This window comes from Carassius auratus, unplaced genomic scaffold (assembly GCF_003368295.1).
Source record: "Carassius auratus strain Wakin unplaced genomic scaffold, ASM336829v1 scaf_tig00003761, whole genome shotgun sequence".
Taxonomy (NCBI): Eukaryota; Metazoa; Chordata; class Actinopteri; order Cypriniformes; family Cyprinidae; genus Carassius; species Carassius auratus.
The window spans coordinates 96,196-118,189 of NW_020523543.1; the positions used below are offsets into that span (position 1 = coordinate 96,196).

Consider the following 21,994-nt stretch of genomic DNA (forward strand, 5'->3'; position numbering starts at 1 on the left):
AACAAGCATCTTCGAAATGCAGGGAACAAACAGAAACACTTGCACAACTCCGTTGATGCTCTGTAAAAATAAACTCCATCCACTGGTCCCTTAATGCTGTTTTATTTTGGTAATCTGTGCAGGGTTGTCTTGCCCTGGCAACCAAAAATACACTTCTTTTGTGACATTTTGCGACGCTCTCGCTCTGATCAGTGAATGCTTCTGCTCTCTGTGCTCTGCTATACGGCAGCGCGTGCTCTTCCGGCAGACGTGCCCTAGGACCCATATAAGGAAATTCCGCTCCATCTAACGTCACACAGAGCCATACTCGAAAAAAAACTTTTCGAAACTTGTGACAAACCGGAAGGAGTATTTTTGGAACAGAAATACTCCTTCAAACGTACAACTTAATTTTTGAAACTTTGTCCATGTTTAGCATGGGAGTCCAACTCTTTAACAGTGTAAAAAACTCAGTATGCATGAAATAGCATTTCACCCCCCCTTTAAAATATGTTCACTTTACCATGGTTCATTGTCATAAGGGACTGCCAGTAATAGGCTGTTTCCATGCATAAAATGCCACATTTTTATTCGGAGAGTGTATGATTTATATTAACAATACAGAATAGAACATGAGCAATATGAACTTTTAAAATTAACAGGTAGGGGAGTTTAATGAAGGTTGGAGCTAAACTCTGCAGGAAACTGGATCTTGCGTGCCAGGATCACTGTAATAGTTAATCCAGGAATTCCATGCATACAGAAAATTTGCATACTGTGCATAGCATACATAATGGATACTGTAGAAATAGTAAGAGTAGTATGATAGTATGGCATTTCAAACACAGCCTATATCTCCACAACTTGGTGTGTATTATAACCATGACCTGAAGCTTCCTGCTTATGAAACATGAGCAGAATTTTTTTCGTGTGTGTGTGTAAATCATTTGTAAGGCTGTTCTGACGTCAATTATTCGGATTCATTGAAGTGTTCATATTTTCACACATTCAGGAAGAGACAGCAGCAGCCCTATACTCCTCTTATGATCAGCAGGACCCCTGTGGAGAGGGTGAGCAGCTTCAAGTACCTTGGTGTAAACATCTCAGAGGACCTGACTTGGACTACTCACATTCAAACACAGGTTAATAAAGCCAGGCAAAGACTGTACCATCTGCAACAGCTGAGGAAATTCAGGGTCTCACCAGCAATCCTGAAAACTTTCTATTCTGGGGCCGTAGAAAGTTTATTAACTCAGTGTATCTCAGCGTGGTATGGGAACAGCTCCAGTCAAGACTGCAAAGCCCTGCAGAGAGTTGTGCGCTTAGCTGAGCGCATCTCAGGGTCTGCTCTCCCCTCTCTGCATGACATCTACCTCAAACAATGCAAAATCATCAAAGACTCCACCCACCCCAGTAACCATCTTTTCACTTTGCTGCCATCTTCCGTAGCCTGATGGCAAAAACCGAGAGACTCAGGAGGAGTTTCTTCCCCCAGGCCATCAGGCTGCTAAACTCAAAACCAGCCTCTTAACATCTTCATGTCTCCACTTAATGTTCACTTTATCAGTAAGATATTCATCATTCACTACCTCACATTGAGACACTGACAGTGTCACCCTGTTTGCACATTTGCTTCTTGTACATTCGTGTACATCTTAATAATTAAGACTACAGTTTACTTTCATGCACATTATTTTGCGTTCTATCTTTATAGATTTTATTCTTATATTTTTATTGTTTACTTTTATTTCATTCTTCCATAGCTATATTTATGTATATTTTCATCTGTGTTGTATTCTTTAATAATTGCACTGTCCATGGAGCGGACCTGACTCACATTTCACTGTTGGTTATATATGCTCTATATAATCATGTATGTGACGAATACAAATCTTGAATCTTGAATTTTCAAAGTGTTGTGCTCCCTACCATGTGTAAATGGTGCGTCAAATGTTCTGTGTTCTTTTTGGCAAAATGATGACACTGAATTTTGATGCACTGCCATCATAATAATTTACGAGTTCCTTTGCTCACTTGTACAACAATAGAGAAGTTAATATTGCTGGTTACATTTTTATATTCAGTAATATTCTCAAAAATTAGATACTATTAATATGTTGTCGCTGTGGATATTCCTGATCATAGCAATAAAAGCGTCTCAAAAGTGTAAAAATCTCTAGTATAAAAAATTGCTGGTAATTATAAGAGAGCACCTGACATTTTTTCAGCAGGATAAAAACATCAAAATTCAAACAAATAAACTTTTGCAATGTTTTATTTTACATGTAACTAATCTAAAATAGAAAATGAACATTTTCATGGTATATTCAAATTTTTTTGGAGATGCATCAAATTGTTTGAGATTAAATAAATTACAAGAAAAAATTTTTTTGATGCACCTGTCATTACATTTTGGGCACAATACATTAAATACAGTTTGTTTGTAGCCAATTTTTTTCATTTATTAGATTATTTAAGGTGTATATTCTGTAAGCTTGTATTTTTGTACTGATAAGGTCAAATAACAGAGAGATATGTCAGTCTTAGAGGAGCTCATCTTAACCTGATAGTTAGTCTGGTCCTGACCAGGTTAGTTTCCCAGAATAATATACCACACTCACTGAGTTTGAGCTATAGTCATTTTGATTTTTGAAACCAAATCATTTGACAAATGAGTCAGACTAACTGAAATAAGCCTGGGTTATTTGCTACACTTGTTTTATGAAACGGCCCCCATGTCAGAATATGAAGTTATTTCAAACACTCAACTGATGCTGTGGAGTAAAAACATGTTATTAAATGTTTTCTTTTGTTCTCTTACAGGTTAATAAACACTTCTGGTTAAGTTTGGGAGGATGTTTGGTGCATGTTGCTTTTTCAGATGCATGTTAAAAGCAACTTTTAAGCAGCATTTACTACTGATGCTGTGCAAATATTTGCCTTTGTGATTCAATATCTGCATTAAGCTAAATCATTATTTATATATATATATATATATATATATATATATATATAGCGATAATAATGCAAAATGCACTATTGAGCCACTCTAAAATTAAGACAAGGGAAATTCCCCAAAAATGTTCCCAAATGCAAATTATAAGTGTAGCCCTATGGGAATTTTGGGTATTTCCTTGGGTATTTTTATTTTGTTTATTTTCTTTAAAATGTAAATTTCATGATGTTAAAAATGTTTAAATAATGTTTTTGTGTGTTAAAAAATTGAGTTAATTAAAATGTATATACCCGGAAGAAAGATCCAATCAGCAATCGGGGGGAGAGGTCACGAGGTGGAGGAAGAAGAGATCGGGTGGAGAAGATGGAGAGACATGAGTGAGAATCGCGCTGTGACTGTCACGTTTAGAAATTTGGTAAAACATCAAGTTAAGGTTTGTGATAGTACATGTACTTGTAGACTGCACGAAAAGTGAGTTACAAACCCGTTTATAGAAGTTTACATCGTGAAAGTTTTGCGGAACTCGGTCAGAGTTTTCCACGAGGAGAAAGAGTGAACTGCTAGTCAGAACGATTTAGTTATAAGGACTTTGCCAGCCTGTAGCCTGCTCGGTTGCCTTTTTGTGCATCGTCTGAAAAAATGCACTCAGCTCCAGAACCATTTCCTGCTTAGCTGTCGGACGACGTCTTCAATCACCAGCATCGCAAGCATCGCATTGCCACGGCGTGAATGACGACACGCCTATCAGCACTACAACAGCAGTGAGTTTTTTTTTCTGCGCCACAGCGCGAAGCGGCCATTGTGTTTAAGGTCTCCCCGCTCCCAAGCCACACTTCAGGCCTGCAACGTCTCCTCCTATGACTGTTGGGGTATTCATTTTATTTCATTGAGTGGCCATTTAGTCATTTTGCCGGCTTAGTTTTAATTTTGGGGTTATTTAATTGTGTTTCATTTGACTTGCACTTGATATTTGAACTGTATATATTATGTATATATTTTATTTTTCCAGTAAATAGTTCAAACGAATTTCTGTTGAAGATTTGCATTACATTGGGTTCATGACATTTATAATTTTGATACTTGAAGCAAGATATTGAGTTTACAGTAAACTGGTTTAAAGTGAAAGTATTTATCATTACTAATTAGGATAAGTGACCTGTGAATTGATGTTTATTTCACTTACAGTATTGATAGCCATTTAAAACGGGTGGAATATTAATAAAACTATAAAAGGTTTGTGTTAATTTAACCCAGTATTTGAGAAACCTGCATACAATTAGTGTTTCACCTTAATTTGTATATAAAGACACTGCATCACCACTTTGCACTAAGTTAAAAGCTACTATTAAGGTAAACAGTAACAAGTGTTACTTAGGGAATTACATTTAGTGCATTAATTAATTTAGAGAGAGATCTTTTGATAAATAGGAATTCGGGGAGCGCACTCCACACTAATAGCTAGACATGCTAGGGGGCGCTACATAAAATGGGGGCTCGTCCGGGATTGATAATTAATGCAATCAACTAATTTGTAATTTGATGCTAATAGCGTTAGCTTTTACAGTTTTGTTAGTTTCTTAAGTAAATTGTCATAAGATACTAAATACGTTAATTTAAGGTACTAACTGTTGACAATTAGCCTGGTTTTTTTTAATTAGCTTTTAAAAAAAAATAAAATAAAAAATAAGTCAAATAGTTTAGGCTAAAAACCCAAAAGAAAATGGAGGCTAAGTGTAGCACTGCAGAATTAGTTCAAGAGCTCAAAGACTGGTGCAGAAGAGAAGAGTTGGATGATGCACATTCCCTCATGGTACTGATTCCAGAAGACGTTGCAAATGCCCAGATTGAAGAAGCTCTAGGAACTATCAAAGCCTTAGGGCGAGTGCGAGTGAGAGGACGGACTGTTAGTCTGAAGCTGGATAGCCACAGGGTGCTATGCGAGTGTAAAGAGACAGTGGACCCCACCAAAGTCCCTCCTGAACTGTTGCCAGAGGGCAAGATGAAAAAATGGATGATTGTTATTGCTTCTGAAAGCCATACTCCGTCGACTCCGTTAAAGAGCCTGTTGGAAGAACCTCCTGAGAGTGGCTCAGCAGAGTCTATTATTCGTGCGGTGGGTGATTTGTTGACTAAGATGGGGACACCATCAGGTGACAACAGCAGTTACCGTCGTCTGAGAGTGTTCTCCGGTACCTTGCCAACTCCAGTTGGAGAAGAGTCTCTTGAGCATTGGTTAGAACATGCACGTCTGATGGTCGAGGAGAGTGAGTGTTCCACTAAGGAGAAACGACGACGCATCATGGAAAGTCTGAAAGGTCCTGCGCTAGCTGTTGTAAAGGCTGTGCGGACTGCTGATCCAGAGGTTAGTCCTGCTCTGCGTTTAGAAGCCCTTGAGAGTGCTTTTGGGTCTGCTGAGACCGGCGAAGATCTGTATTTTGCCTTTAGATTGCTACAGCAGCAACCAAAGGAAAAGTTGTCTGACTTTCTTAGGCGCATAGAGTTGTCATTGACCAAGGTAGTTCGTCGTGGAGGTCTCCCTACAAGCCGTGCTGACCGTGCTCGAGTGGAGCAGCTCCTGAGAGGTGCTATTCACTCCGATATGATGCTTGTCCAGCTCAAACTCAGGGAGAGAAAGGAAAATCCTCCATCATTCTTGGAACTGCTGAGTGAGATCAGAAGTGAAGAAGAGTACGAGTCATCAAGGACGAAGCTGAACACCTCTGTTCAGAGAGTTCACACAAACCCTGCTACAGACAATAGACAGGATGATGTTGAGCGTTTGAGAACAGAAATTCAAGAACTCAAGTCAATGTTCACTGCCATGACAACTGTGCCTAACAAGGTTGTAGCAGATAGCAAAGGACCGGTGTTAATGACAAAGATGCACACTCCAGAGACAGGTAGTGATAGTGAAGTAGCTGTTTTAAGAAAGCAAGTGAAAAACTTGCAAAAGCAAATGACAAGCCATAAGCTAAAAGTCTCTGAATCCCCTACTTCAGTTCTTCGAGTGGAGCCATCTAAACAAACCCATAGTGATAATAGAAAGCAACCATCTAACGACTCGGATGGGAACTTTTGTTATCGCTGTGGTGAAAACAGCCATTACTCTGCCAAATGCCAGAATCCTGAGAATCAGGCCAAAGTTATTCGAAAGTTGATTCACGCTCTAAAGAAAGCTAAACAGGGTGATCTATCTTCTCAAGCATCAGGTGATTGTCACACAGTGTGCTCAGCTAAGAAAAGTGAAGTAACCACCCTTGAAAGAGGCATTCCTCCAGGATTGATCGGGCCCTGTTCCATAATCCCAGTGAAGATAAATGCCCAGCACTGTGATGCACTTCTGGATAGTGGCTCTCAAATCACAATTATCTTCGAGCCCTGGTATGAGCACCACTTACCGGATGTCCCAATTCAGCCAGTGTCAGGGTTGGCAATATGGGGTTTAAGCGAAACCAGTTACCCCTACCTGGGATATGTCGTAGTGGAGATGGAATTTCCAGAGAAGGTTACCGGGGCAAAGGAGACACTTTCCGTCCTTGCTCTGATTTGCCCAAGTTCAAAAAGTCCTGAAAAGACCCCTGTGATCCTAGGAACAAATGCAAACCTGTTCCAGAGACTGTCTATGCTCTGCAAGGAGACCACAGGAGTGGACATTGCACAGACCCTTGGCATAAAGGCAAAGAACTCCATTTGTCACAAAGACAAACCAACAACTGAGGGTGAAGAGGATGTAGTTGCATGTGTGAAGTGGATGGGTCCAGGCTCACTAACCTTACCTCCTGGTGGTGAATGCTGTGCCATCTGTGAAGTGGAGTTGAAGAGGCCTCTGGGTAAAGACATGTTAATGGTTGAGGCATCACCCACCACTCCATTACCATCCGGAGTACTGCTGCAGCCTATGGTCATGCATGGTACTGCAGTGGATGATCACCTCACTATCCTTATCCAGAATGAGTCCATGAAAGACACCGTCATTCCAGTTGGAACTGTATTAGGCCAGCTGTGTCACGTTGATCCAGTCGTTCCATCTCTGAAAGTTGAAACTGAGGCCACGACACTACCAGAGTTAGACCTGCAACTGATCCAGTTTGGCGACTCGCCCATACCATCACAATGGAAAGCACGACTCCGTCAAAAGTCAAGTAAGCGAGCAAACGTATTCTCATTGCATGAATGGGATGTTGGCCTGGCAAAGGATGTGGAACACCATATCCGGATGACCGATGCAAAGCCATTCAGAGAACGTTCAAGACGTTTAGCTCCCGCAGATATTGACGATGTTCGTCAGCACTTGCAAGAGTTGTTAAAGGCTGGTATAATTAAGGAGTCACGTAGCCAGTATGCATCACCAATTGTGATCGCCAGAAAAAAGACTGGGCGTATCAGAATGTGTGTTGACTATAGGACCCTTAATAGGCGGACAATTCCGGATCAGTACACGACTCCTCGCATAGACGATGCGTTGGATTGTTTAACTGGGAGCAAATGGTTTTCTGTCCTTGATTTACGTAGTGGCTACTACCAGATCGCCATGGCGGAGGAGGACAAAGAAAAAACCGCCTTCATTTGTCCCCTTGGATTTTTCCAATTTGAAAGGATGCCCCAAGGCATAACTGGAGCGCCTGCAACGTTCCAAAGACTTATGGAGAAAGCTGTCTGCGATATGAATCTCCTTCAGGTGTTAGTTTATTTGGATGATCTCATAGTCTTTGGACGTTCTTTAGAAGAACACGAAGAACGCCTCATGCGAGTGTTAGATAGGCTTGAAGAGGTAGGGCTAAAACTCTCCCTTGACAAGTGTCAATTTTGTCAACCCAGGGTTAAGTATGTGGGTCACATAGTTTCCGCTGATGGTGTTGCTACTGACCCTGAAAAGCTAGAGGCAGTCGCTAGGTGGCCTATGCCCACAGACCTTAAGTCATTGCGGTCTTTTCTAGGTTTCTGTGGGTATTATCGACGCTTTATAGCAAACAACTCTGCGATTGTTAGGCCCCTCACTGAACTGACAAAGGGTTATGCACCCACCCAGCGTGGAAGGAAGCAAACCCCAGACAAGACCAAGACATATTTTAAAGACTCAGAACCATTCAGTGACCGATGGGATCAGTCCTGCACGGATGCCTTCAATAGTATCATTCAGTGTCTGCTCAATGCACCTGTTCTCGCATTTGCTGATGCCAATAAGCCATATGTTCTACACACTGATGCAAGTTTCAAAGGGCTTGGTGCCGTACTGTATCAGGAACATCCAGAAGGGTTAAGACCGGTGGCGTTTGCCAGCAGAAAGTTGAGCTCTTCTGAACAACGATACCCTGTACATCTGCTAGAGTTCCTTGCATTGAAATGGGCTGTCGTGGATAAATTTCATGACTACCTTTATGGAGTCAAGTTCACTGTATGCACCGACAATAACCCGCTGACTTACGTACTTACCACGGCCAAACTCAACGCGACAGGTCATCGTTGGCTTGCAGCCCTGGCCACTTATGACTTCGAAGTAAAATATAGGCCTGGAAAAGCAAACATTGACGCTGACTTGCTGTCTCGCAACTTACCTGAAGACAGTGAGTGGGATGACTTGTCTCAGAATGAAGTGAAGTCCATATGTCGGCGGTTGGAAGTGGATGTATCTCCAAATTCGTCCCCCAGATATGTGGAACAATCAGGAGCTTCGCCAGCCTTTATACCAGACGTGTATTCATTTCCGTCTCAGTTACACCTCAGCTCACTGGAACAACTATCAAAAGCTGACTTGATGACTGCCCAGAAGAGGGATACTGTGATCAGACGGGTGATTGAGGCATTGAAACAGGGAGTTTGGCCTAGCAACAAAGATTTAGACCCAGAGATGCTACTGATGAAGAGGGAAGTTGGCAGATTTGTGATGAGAGATGGACTTCTGTACAGAGCAATCAAGAAAGATGCAGAGGAGGCATTGCAGCTTGTGCTGCCTGCTGAGTTCAGAGAAGTAGTGTTGCACTCTCTTCATGATGAGATGGGCCACTTAGGTGTGGAGAGGGTAACTCAACTCCTAAGAGCAAGATTCTACTTGCCCAAAATGGCTCATGATGCAGAGGAGTATGTGAGGAATTGTGGACTGTGCATTACTTGTAAAACACCTGCCAAGAAAGCTGCCTCTCTACACCAAATCACCAGTAGTGGTCCTATGGACCTTGTGTGTATTGACTTTTTGTCAATGGAGCCCGATTCCAGGGGCATTAGTAACGTCACTATACCAGATATGCACAGGCCTTTCCTGCAAAGAATCAGAAAGCCCTGACAGTAGCTAAGATCCTAGTTGAAAAGTATTTCATTCACTATGGCTTACCTATTAGGATTCATTCTGATCAGGGAAGAGATTTTGAGTCGAGCCTGATAAGAGAACTGCTGACAACTCTGGGCATACGGAAATCCCGAACAACTCCGTATCACCCTCAAGGGGACCCCCAGCCGGAGCGGTTCAATCGTATGCTGCTCTCTATGTTGGCTACGTTAGGGCAAGAGAAGAAGAGATCCTGGAGTCAGCATGTAGCTTCATTAGTGCATGCGTACAACAGCACAAAAAGTGATGCAACGGGATACTCTCCGTACTACTTAATGTTCGGTAGGGAAGCTAGACTGCCTGTAGACCTGTGCTTTGAAACGTCAAAAGATAGAACTGAGGAGAGGAACCATTTTCAGTATGCTGAAAGCCTGAAACAGGACCTGAAAAGAGCCTATCAACTGGCTAGTCAAGCTGCTGACAAGACTCACTTGAGGAAAAAGAGAGCATATGATCAAAAGGTCCGTTTTCAAAACATACTGGAAGGAGATCGTGTTCTTCTAAAGAATCTTGGGCTAAAAGGGAAACACAAGCTGGACAGCCGATGGAGTTCCATACCCCATGTAGTAGTAGGAAAGATGCCAAACTTACCTGTATTCCGTGTGAGACCTGAGGGAGGCAGAGGCAGAATAAGAACCATCCATCGTGACCACATATTACCTATTGGGCAATCTGTGAGGATCCCAGTGGAGCAAGCCTGTGAGAAAACCACTGTGAGATCTAGAACATGTTCAACTTGAACAAGACAAAGACCACCGATAATGAGGCAAAGAGAAGTCTCAGAGATGACTGATTCCTCATCTGATGTGGATTGTGACCATAACAGTATACCATACCGGGATTATGTGGAACGTCTACTGAAGAGGAAAGAAGTGTCTGATGGAGTCTCAGATTGTTCACAGTGTGAAGACACTATAGAACCAAATTCTGTGCAGTCAGCAGAAGAATTAGAGTCCAACATAGAATATGACGAAGAAGGTCAAGCAGTGACAGAGTCAGATTCTTATGATTCAGGAACAGACCTGGATGCTGGAAGAAATTCTGTCTGTGCACCTAAAGAAAAACTGAGCTCTAAAACAAAAGTTAATAGTGTACCTAGACCAGGATTAACTGAGAAGAGACAAATAAAACCAGTATTGAGACTTACCTATGATGAACCTGGAAAGTCAAGTGAGCAACCACTTACCATAGTTCACAGAGGAATAATTATTAAACTAGGAAAACATTAGGTTTCCACGTAGATCATAATTAGGAGCTCTTAGTTTTAAAAAGACCAAGGGGTTCATTAGTCTACATAGTGGAATGTAGGGATTTTGTTTTATGTCTAATGAGGACATTTAGACATTTTAGTAAGGGGAGGATGTAGCCCTATGGGAATTTTGGGTATTATTTTTATTTTGTTTATTTTCTTTAAAATGTAAATTTCATGATGTTAAAAATGTTTAAATAATGTTTTTGTGTGTTAAAAAATTGAGTTAATTAAAATGTATATACCCGGAAGAAAGATCCAATCAGCAATCGGGGGGAGAGGTCACGAGGTGGAGGAAGAGAAGATCGGGTGGAGAAGATGGAGAGACATGAGTGAGAATCGCGCTGTGACTGTTACGTTTAGAAATTTGGTAAAACATCAAGTTAAGGTTTGTGATAGTACATGTACTTGTAGACTGCACGAAAAGTGAGTTACAAACCCGTTTATAGAAGTTTACATCGTGAAAGTTTATGGTTTTGCGGAACTCGGTCAGAGTTTTCCACGAGGAGAAAGAGTGAACTGCTAGTCAGAACGATTTAGTTATAAGGACTTTGCCAGCGTGTAGCCTGCTCGGTTGCCTTTTTGTGCATCGTCTGAAAAAATGCACTCAGCTCCAGAACCATTTCCTGCTTAGCTGTCGGACGACGTCTTCAATCACCAGCATCGCAAGCATCGCGTTGCCACGTCGTGAATGACGACATGCCTATCAGCACTACAACAGCAGTGAGTTTTTTTTTCTGCGCCACAGCGCGAAGCGGCCATTGTGTTTAAGGTCTCCCCGCTCCCAAGCCACACTTCAGGCCTGCAACGTCTCCTCCTATGACTGTTGGGGTATTCATTTTATTTAATTGAGTGGCCATTTAGTCATTTTGCCGGCTTAGTTTTAATTTTGGGGTTATTTAATTGTGTTTCATTTGACTTGCACTTGATATTTGAACTGTATATATTATGTACATATTTTATTTTTCCAGTAAATAGTTCAAACGAATTTCTGTTGAAGATTTGCATTACATTGGGTTTATGACATTTATAATTTTGATACTTGAAGCAAGATATTGAGTTTACAGTAAACTGGTTTAAAGTGAAAGTATTTATCATTACTAATTAGGATAAGTGACCTGTGAATTGATGTTTATTTCACTTACAGTATTGATAGCCATTTAAAACGGGTGGAATATTAATAAAACTATAAAAGGTTTGTGTTAATTTAACCCAGTATTTGAGAAACCTGCATACAATTAGTGTTTCACCTTAATTTTTATATAAAGACACTGCATCACCACTTTGCACTAAGTTAAAAGCTACTATTAAGGTAAACAGTAACAAGTGTTACTTAGGGAATTACATTTAGTGCATTAATTAATTTAGAGAGAGATCTTTTGATAAATAGGAATTCGGGGAGCGCACTCCACACTAATAGCTAGACATGCTAGGGGGCGCTACATAAGCGACACAAACACACAGCACTGAACAAATAAACAGAGCTCTGTTTTACCCTGGAACATACAGCATGTCAGACTATATATATATTAGTGGTGGGCAAAGATTAATTTTTTTTATCTAGATTAATCTCACTGTGATCTTGAAATTAATCTAGATTAAAATGGCTCATTCCAATTCTGCCAAAGGTATTCAGAATATGTGTGTTACCCAAATAAAATTGACAACAGTAAGTCTTTGAGAAGGGGTTAATCAAGCTAGGTGGTGCATTAGATAAGGGGCTCATCTCCTGTTTCCAAAATGCATCACAAAGTGCTTGATAAAGCTGTAAACTAATTCCACATTGCACATGGTGCAAACAACCTTACGCCTGTTTCACACCAATGTTTAAGTTTTTTTCAAGTTTGTAGGTGTCAAGGTACAGAAACCAAATAATTAAATGTAAAATAGCACTGGATAGTCTTCAATGTAAAAATGAAATATACAATCAAACCTACATTTATTCAGACACTTTCAACCTTTCTCACATTATTACAGTTTTGCTATATATATAAAAAATTATATCTGGTGTCTTAATAATTTTTGGTTTGACTGTTAAAACTACAAAGAAATTCAGTCAAGAGCAATGAGTGATTTTCATTTTCATTTTCTTGGATTAACATTACAGCAGCCAGCAGCTAAATTAGGCGCGGTCACTTTAAGAGACCATGAACGCATCCAATATAATACACATCCCATTTTTTTCTCAACTGATTATTTTCACTTAAGAAATAACCGACAGTTTTTTTCGAGCATAATTTCCGAGGTGGATATTTTGACATATTTTGTATGTATTTGTTGGCACAAGAGCAAAAATAAGCAAATTCGATGTTCAAGTGTTTTGAGACGCCTTTCTCTTCTCAGAAGAGAGCTCGGTTCAGTGTCGCTGTCTGTGATACGCGGCTCTCTCTCTCTCTCTCTCTCTCTCTCTCTCTCTCTCGCACTGAACACAGCGCGCGAGTAACCAGCTACTCTATTCAGCTTTTCCGCATCTAGTTTTTGGATGCTTTAATGTTTAAATCGACAAGCGGTACGGCTTAACAACATGTGAAAAAGATAAGCTTTCGTGACGATGCGCAGCAGTGGCCCGTCAACTGTCCTGAGCATCTTTTTAGGCTGTCCTCAGCGAGTCGGTTATATAAAATATCAAGGTGAAAGTCATCATAGCTTGCTTTGTATAGACCCAGCTCCCAACCCAACTTTGAGAATAGATTAACGGCGATATTTTTTTTTATCGCCTGATAAGAGTCTCGTTAACGCCGATAACGGCCCACCACTTATATAACTACATAACAACCAGTGGGATTTGATGGTCACATTCGTATATTTCAAGTCGTATCACATTATCCCACCCGTGTATTGTCAAAATTTATGAAAATAATAAGTTACTGAGCAATTTTGGTGAGTAACACCATTTCAGTAGTGATTTTTTACCCCTCTGGCATTTGGTGCTTTGAATTTTCTAGTTAACATGCTAAGGTTGTCCTTCAGATGATGACACAAGCTTGTGTCTAAGCAGTCTGCGCATGAAACAAAATTATTAGAAAACTTAAAATTTTTACTTTTTGAGATTTTATTCATAAAATATCCAACTCACAGAATTCATGTGGGTAATTCTTTTCAGTTTAAAAAAATATGACATCCATATAAATATGGAAAAATCACATTTCTGAATCTATTTAAAAAACATGAACAAATTAATGATTGAAAAGTCTTTACTGTAGAGTTTTAATTTGTATTTATGCAAATTATGCATATGCAAATTAAGATATTGAATACTTACAAAAGAATGTAAAAAAAAACTACTAGTTAAATCATAATTTTGTTAGGAGACTATTTTGATATGTTTGCCATTTTCATCCATAACAACAAAAGACAATACTTTATTGAACTTTTTTCTAATAAGTGCGTGCTGCAAAAACTAACATTTTTGACGATGGTTTCTGTCCAGTCCGCTCGTTTTATTGTGTTTAATCATAGCTGTCATCGGTTTGTTTGTCTTGCAGAGGCAGCTGTTATGCAATCAAATTTCTAATTTGAGGCTGTATTGCGTCGATTCTGGCACCCAACATCACAACAAGATGATATTTAAAGCTCCTAACATAGCTGAATCTGCGCTGGTTTTAGCGGGCACCTCCAGTTCCCCTTTTGTTTCGCTGACTTCAGCTATCGCTGTGACGTCGGCTGACACTAGTTACCTGTGGTTGGTCAGGCCGTGCGTCACTCAGAAAACTACAGGCCAATCAGAAGAGAGGCTCATGAATATTAATTAGATGGACTAAAATCGACCTGTTCTTAGCAGAAAGCTGTAAAAATATGAGATGGTTTTTTGCAAATATATAATCTTAGAGACATCAAAACCTAAAATAAAACTCCAGAAAAGTGTGTACAAAATGGGATCTTTAAAGGTGCACTAGGAGATCTTGGAAAATGCTAACTTCAACCAGATAGCACTGAACGCGAATGTCCCACCCTCCCTGCAAATCGCCGCTCAAGGCCACGCCCCCTGAATGCAGATATGCATGCAGATCAGACGATCAGAGACAAAATTACTACAATACATAATGTGTCATTCAACGGTGAGAAAACTTTATAGCACAGTTAGTAAAGGTACAACAATACCACAAGGAAGATAAGGTTGTTGATATTTGTCTGCCATTCTCGCTCTGTCTGCACATCGCTGATGACAGATCCTGTCTGCATGAACCGGGTGCACAGAGGAATGCAAATACACGTTGACAGACAGGTAGGAAAGTCAATCAAAACGCTCAGAACGAGTTCTTGGTCCTACGCCTTTAACAGAATATGTAAATACATAAATCCATTTAGACCACTTCAAGTTAATGATTGCTATCGGCATGTGAAGAGACTTTCAACCAGAATAGCAACAACAACAACAAATTTCTAAAGACAATCACTTATAGCACATTTAATTGTAATAAGTGAATTTGGAGCCCACACAATAAAATATTTATACACATATAGTGGCAGAGCAAGGATGTCTTGATAGGGGTGGTCAGGGAGGGGCCAGCAAAGAGTCTGGGGTGGCACAGAAATAAATAAAAAAAAACTAAAACTGATCTCCTTTCAATTGATAATTGCCGCCCCATTATGCTCATAACTGTGGTTTATAAAATCCTGGCCTTGGTGTATGCCAATGAATTAAAAACGTATCTTGACTCTATAATTCTGAAAAACAATCTGTTTCATCATCATATATCCATTACTATCAGTTTAGTCTTGGATTTGCTGGATTATGCTGATTCTGTGCACTCAAAAAGTCTTCTTCTTCTCTATATTTATGAAGCCTTTGACACGATTGAGCACCAGTTTCTTAACTAATGGTTAGAGAGTTGGACTTGTAACCCAAAGAGCACCATTTCTGAGTATGGGTTACCATGCTTGGCAAATGTCACGACTTTCACTTTCATTTTTTCATCTGGCTTGTACCATAAGCAAAGGAAACACTTTTTAGATAAATATATATCCTGTCAATTCTAATCTGTCAAAAAATGTGGATTTTCTTTTTGCAAACAAGCAGAGACATTAACCCTATATTACATAGAAGTTTTTAAAGAAAATCTGTACATTTAGGTGGTTTCCTTGTGTATGATTGTTTGAATCTCATTGTAATGTCATTCGCAATCTGTTAAAGCCTTTTTTTTAATTTGTGTATCATTAGTTTTTATAATCCTTTTAATTAATTATAAATGTGTATGCATTTGTGTTTAATTATATTTAATTTATAATTATTGGTCATTATTTTATGGATCCCTGTCTGATTCATCGGCAATGTGACTGTTTAAGAATTAATAAAATAATTTTAAAACAATAATAAAAAAGTACCTGTCCCTGAATATGGAAGAAAACACATTTATGAATCGCATTCCATTTATGAGGCTAAATGAATCTCATTCCATTTATGAGGCTAAATGAAACAGCATTTACACATTTATGCCAATGTTGAGATAATCTATCTACTGATAGATTCTTATTTTGAAGACATTTGTATAGACCTGATAAATAGATTGTGACAAGCGTTAGCTGGTCATGAATTGTGTTTGACTCATTGAGGAAACATCTTCCAGTAAACTCCAGATCAACTTTAAGTCTAATATTCCAAATGAAATGTATAATATAATTTAATATAATATCGAGACACATACATCACAACATCAAGGAATGTATGAGAGCAATATTGCTGGACTTACCAATAGTTGTAATGGAAACTGCTTGTTCCACGGTGTTCTGAAATGACCTTGAAACCTATCTAAACTTGACTGAATCTTTCAGTTTCATTTCTTCTTCTTTAGGGGTGGGCGGATCGAAACTTATCTCTGTTGTATCCATACGTTGGTATAGGATCGTTACTAGCCTAATGAGATAGATACTTTAACTTAACTTCAATCTATACAGCAAACTTTTAAAATTATTTTACATTTAAAATATTTAAAGGGGGGTGAAATGCTATTTCATGCATACTGAGTTTTTTACACTGTTAAAGAGTTGGATTGCCATGCTAAACATGGACAGAGTTTCAAAAATTTATATGAGAATGAGACAGAATGAACTTTATTGCCAAGTATGTTTACACATGCAAGGAATTTGTTTTAGTGACAGAAAGTCCGCCTGTGTCTGTTCATTCTGGTGCTCAGAGCTCTGTAGCGTCGACCCGATGGCAACAGTTCCCCTTTGTGACGGCGGCTGACCCTAGTGACCTGTGGTTGGCCTGACCATGTGTCACTCAGAAAACAACAGGCCAATCAGTAGTCAAGCCCGATGCTAATTAATGGACAGGCTAAAATCGACCTGTTCTTAGCAAACCTCCTGAGAAATGAGCTGTAAAAATATAACGAGAGAGGGAGTGTGCTGGATGTGAGGGGTCCAGAGTGATTTTGACAGCCCTTTTTCTCACTCTGGATAAGTACAGTTCTTAAATAGATGGGAGGGTTGTACCAATGATTCGCTCAGTAGTCCGGACTACTCTCTGTAGTCTTCTGAGGTCAGATTTAGAAGCTGAGCTGAACCAGACAGTTACTGAAGTGCAGATGATGGATTCAATGATGGTGGAGTAGAACTGTTTCAGCAGCCCCTGTGGCAGGTTAAACTTCCTCAACTACCTCTGCTGGGCCTTTTTCACAATCGCAATTCGCCCCAATTCGCATACTATCCATCCTAAATAGTATGCGAAACTAGAATTAGTACGTCCCAAATCGTAGTATGTTGAAAAGAGTATTCCAAAGATACCCGGATGGTCTACTATTTCCAGTTAGAATTCGAAATGCAGATCAGTGCACACTCTAAGTGCTAATATTGCCCACAACCCATTGCGTGCGGGAGGGAGGAGCTTTGTTATAGGATCTTAAGTGTCAACAGTCAGGGGTCAGCACAGAGGGAGGGGAACTGACAGCCGCATCCTGGAAGTGGTATGGGGTGATGGATGCTGCATTAGGCTCAAAGCCATCCATCACCCCACCAGTATTAATACAGTCTGGTGACCAGGATGAGGCTGTTGGTCCATCTGTTCCTGGCCCTTCTAACATTGGAGGCACAAAAAGGAAGAGAGGGTCAGGAGAGAGTGAGCTTCTTGCCTATTTGAGAGAGCTGGAGGAAAGGGAGGCTAAGAGAGAGGAAGAGGCACAGCTGCAAGAAGAAAGAAGAGAAAGAGAGTTTGAAGAGAGGGAGAGAAGAAAGGAGGAAGAGAGAAGAGAGAGAAGAAGAAGCCAGAAGGAGAGAAGAAGAATTTAGAGTGAGAATGGAGATTAGGGATGAGGAGATGAGAAGAGATGTAGCAGCTAGGGAAGAGAGGCTCCTTAATTTTATGTTGGTCCTGACCAAATCTTTAATTAATAAATAATTGTAATTAATTAATTAATCAGTTTGTATGAAGAGTTAATCAGTTATTATAATGAATTAATAAATTAATCAAATTGTAAATTAAGACCATCTCTGTAGACAGCGCAATCTTAACAACCTGCGCTCTTTGCCTATGTCTGCTAATGCACTACTTTCTTTTCCTATTGGTCTCTGGAATTGCCAGTCTGCTGTAAACAAAGCCGATTTCATTACTTCTATTATTAGTCATTCAATGGCCTTAATAGAGACCTGGATCAAACCAGAGGACACTGCTACACCTGCAGCACTCTCCAATAATTTCTCATTTTCCCACTCCCCCCGTTTGACTGGAAGAGGTGGAGGTACTGGTCTGCTCATCTCTAATGATTGAAAATTTAATCCTTTACCATCTTTGGGTATCAACAGGTCCTTTGAATCTCATTCAGTTACTGTTACCTACCCTCTTAAAATACATTTTTTAGTTTTCTATCGACCCCCAGGACCACTAGCTAACTTGTTGGATGAATTAGATGTGCTGCTCTCTACCTTTCCTTAGGATGGTACTCCCCTAGTTATGCTTGGAGATTTCAACATCTATCTAGATAAACCTCTGTTTGCTGATTTCCACACTCTGCTTGCCTGTTTTGATCTCAACCGAGTGTCAACTACTGCTACTCACAAATCAGGCAACCAACTGGACCTTATTTATACACGACACTGCTCTACTGATCATGTTCTGGTTACTCCACTGCACACGTCGGATCACTTCCTCCTCACTCTTAACCTCAACATGATCCCTGACACATCACTTACCCCTCCACATGTCATCTTTCGATGTAACCTATGCACACTTTCACCCTTTTGGCTTTCTGCAATGGTTTCATCTTCACTTCCTTCCCCTAAACTGTTTGCATCATTGGATAAAGACTGGCAAGAGACTGGCAAGAGCAGAATCCAAATCTTCAGTACTTATCCTGCTTGATCTGTCTGCTGCTTTTGACACGGTTAACCACCAGATCCTCCTATCAACACTACTGGTGAAAGGCATCTCAGGAACCACACTTCAATGGTTGAAGGACCTATCTGATAGGTAAGACTCAAAAGTATCTTGGAGAGGTGAGGTGTCCAAGTCTCAACATCTAACTACTGGGGTGCCTCAGGGCTCAGTTCTTGGACCATTTCTCTTCTCTGTCTACATGGCATCTTTAGGTTCTGTCATTCAGAAACATGGCTTTTCATACCACTGCTATGCTGATGACACTCAACTCTACCTCTCATTCCATCCTGATGATCCGGGCGGTAGCTATTCGCATCTCAGCTTGTCTAACAGACATTTCTTGCTGGATGAAGGACCATCACCTTCAACTCCACCTTGCCAAGACAGAACTGCTTGTGATTCCAGCAAACCCATCGTTTCATCACAATTTCACCATCAAGTTAGGCACATCAACCATAACTCCTTCAAAAACAGCGAGTATGATTGATGATCAGCTGACTTTCTCAGACCACATTGTTAAAACTGTCCGATCCTGCAGATTTGCTTTATTCAACATCAAGAAGATCAAGCCCTTTCTTTCGGAACATGCTGCACATCTCCTTGTTCAAGCTCTTGTTCTGTCCAGGCTGGACTATTGCAATGCTCTCTTGGCAGGTCTTCCAGCCAATTCTATCAAACCTTTACAATTAATTCAGAACGCGGCAGCAAGATTAATTTTTAATGAGCCAAAAAGAATACACGTCACACCTCTGTTTATCAATTTGCACTGGCTTCTAATAGCTGCTCGCATAAAATTCAAGGCATTGATGTTTGCCTACAAAACTACCACTGGCTCTGCACCCATTTACCTAAATTCGTTACTTCAGACTTATGTGCCCTCTAGAAGCTTGCGTTCTGCAAGTGAACGTCGCTTGATTGTGCCATCCCAAAGAAGCACAAAGTCACTTTTACGGTCTTTTAAATTAAATGTTCCCTCTTGGTGTAATGACCTTCCCAACTCAATCCGGGCAGCTGAGTCCTTAGCCATCTTCAAGAATCGGCTTAAAACACATCTCTTCCATCTTTATTTGACCCTCTAACTTTAACACTCACTATTCTAATTCTATTCTTAAATTTTTTTAACTACCTTTCTAATCTTTTTGTATTCTATTTTCTTTTCATTTATTATGCAATTGTATATGTATGTGTGTGTGTTTGTGTAAAGACCTCTAACTAGCTTGCTCAATTCTTTTATTTATTTTTTTCTATCTGTTTTCTTTTTATTTATTATATTAGTTAAAATCCCATGCTACGTGTACTGTGTTAACCTAACTGAGACTTATATAGCACTTATCAAGTACTCAGGGACTCAGCAAGTGTTTCCTCTGGATGTTCTCAATAACAGGAAGTGGTGTCCCTGTGATGCGTCACAGTTTTCTTCACCCTCTGCAGTGCTTTGCGGTCAGCCACTGAACAGTTCCAATACCAGACTGTGATGCAACTGGTCAGGATGCTCTCGATCGCACACCGGTAGAAGTTCACCAGGATTGATGAAGACAGCTGATTCTTCTTCAGTGTCCTGAGGAAGAAGAGATACTGGTGAGTCTTCTTGACCAGGCTGGAGGTGTTTGTGGCCCAGGACAGTTCCTCCGAGATGGTGGTTCCCAGAAAATTTGAAGCTGGAGACACGTTCAACAACCATCCCGTTAAAGTGGATGGGGTCATGTGTGCTTCCTTTCTTCTTCCCTTCTTCTTTCTTCTCCATTAGCATCACCTCATTGACCTATTAATAAATTAAAGTTGACCTTTTATTTGTATGTAGGTCCAAACCCAATTCTGTTTTTACCCCTTCCAAAGTTTCAAGGGGTAGGGGTGAAAATATATATATCTAAAAAAAAATTTTGAGTTACTGATCTTATGAGGTGTTTGTGCACCTGTCCCTTGAATCTTCTTTATTATTCCTGCAGACCTAACAATTACATACAAGCTCAAGGAAAGATGATTGTATCTTTAAAAATGAACAATTATAAACACAAAAAATAGAAAACATAACTTTTAATGGGTTTGTAATAAAAGTGCAGTTTAGTAACGCTTTAGATTACTCGCTTCATCATAGTTATGCTGCCTCTACTCCCGTGATCTGCTCCTCTGCTATCAACAAGAGCAACGTCTGTACTTTCTCAACAGACAATGAAACAGCCACGTTTTGGTTGTAAAAAAAAGGTGCACTCTTTCAAAAGTTTAATTTGATCCTTTTCTGTTCTGTTCAATTTTAACATTTATTAGGCTTTAAAATAATTTTAATTTACCTGTGCTTCTCAGTAGAAATATACAACAACTGAATAAAGCTATCAAAAACTAAAATCGAAAGTAAATGCAGATTAAACCTTAAAGCTATAAAATTATTGATTTCCTCTTTTTTCCTTTTGCGATTTGATATAAAATGATAAACACTACAACGAGTGCCAATGCCTTTGTGCAATTGAAGATCACAAACTAAAAGAGAAAATGGGTTGAATTTGCATTTTTTTAAAGATGTCATTTCGCCGTGTGTTTATGGGTGCGGTCGATATATCGCTCCTCGTGATGGCCGCGATCACTGTGTCACGTTTCTGGGCTTTCAGCCTGCTGACACTGCGTTCGTGGATGACTCATGTTCTCATTGCGGGGACATGACAATCTCGCGTTAAGATCGAGACTTGATTACCTAAAATGTTAACGGTGTCAACAGAACACAAGTGATAACCTGAGCTCAGCCACCAAAGTAGGAGAAGACCAATTTATTTTTTGACTTTTTTTAATGGCCAGTTGTGGCCTGTGCAATAAATGTTAAAAGTTCTAAACCATCTGTTGTGTTATTGTCCCACTATATGTATGGTAATATTTACAATGATATATTGAATTTGATCAGTGTCACACATTGTCCGACATACCAACATTAGTGAAGATAAGTGTACAATGTATTATAATAATAATTTACTCTATTTAGAGTCCATTTCATTCAACATATTTAGTATTAGTGGCATCCAAGTTATTTGACACATCTGAACATTAAAAAAAGTAACATTTACTTTCCATGGTAAAATAGTTACTTCTATAAAGATGTAACTCAGTTACTAATTGTGAGAAGAAGAGGGTAACTATAACTAATTACTTTTTTAAAAGTAACATGGCCAACACTGCTATGCTCATTGTTGC

The 21,994-nt window shown here is 39.7% G+C and overlaps 1 protein-coding gene across 3 annotated transcripts in view; it reads right to left on the bottom strand.

Annotated features, from left to right (window-relative positions):
* The window catches only part of LOC113070306 (uncharacterized), a 42,408-nt gene extending 26,114 nt beyond the window's left edge, over window positions 1-16,294 (bottom strand). For 2 of the 3 annotated variants that reach the window (XM_026243550.1, XM_026243548.1), the window contains exon 1: window positions 16,197-16,293. The gene's annotated coding sequence lies outside the window, so the exon portion shown is untranslated. Of the gene's footprint in view, window positions 1-16,196 lie in introns of all 3 variants that reach the window. The other variant, XM_026243549.1, reaches the window with a different exon arrangement.
* Window positions 16,295-21,994: the final 5,700 nt, after the last annotated feature.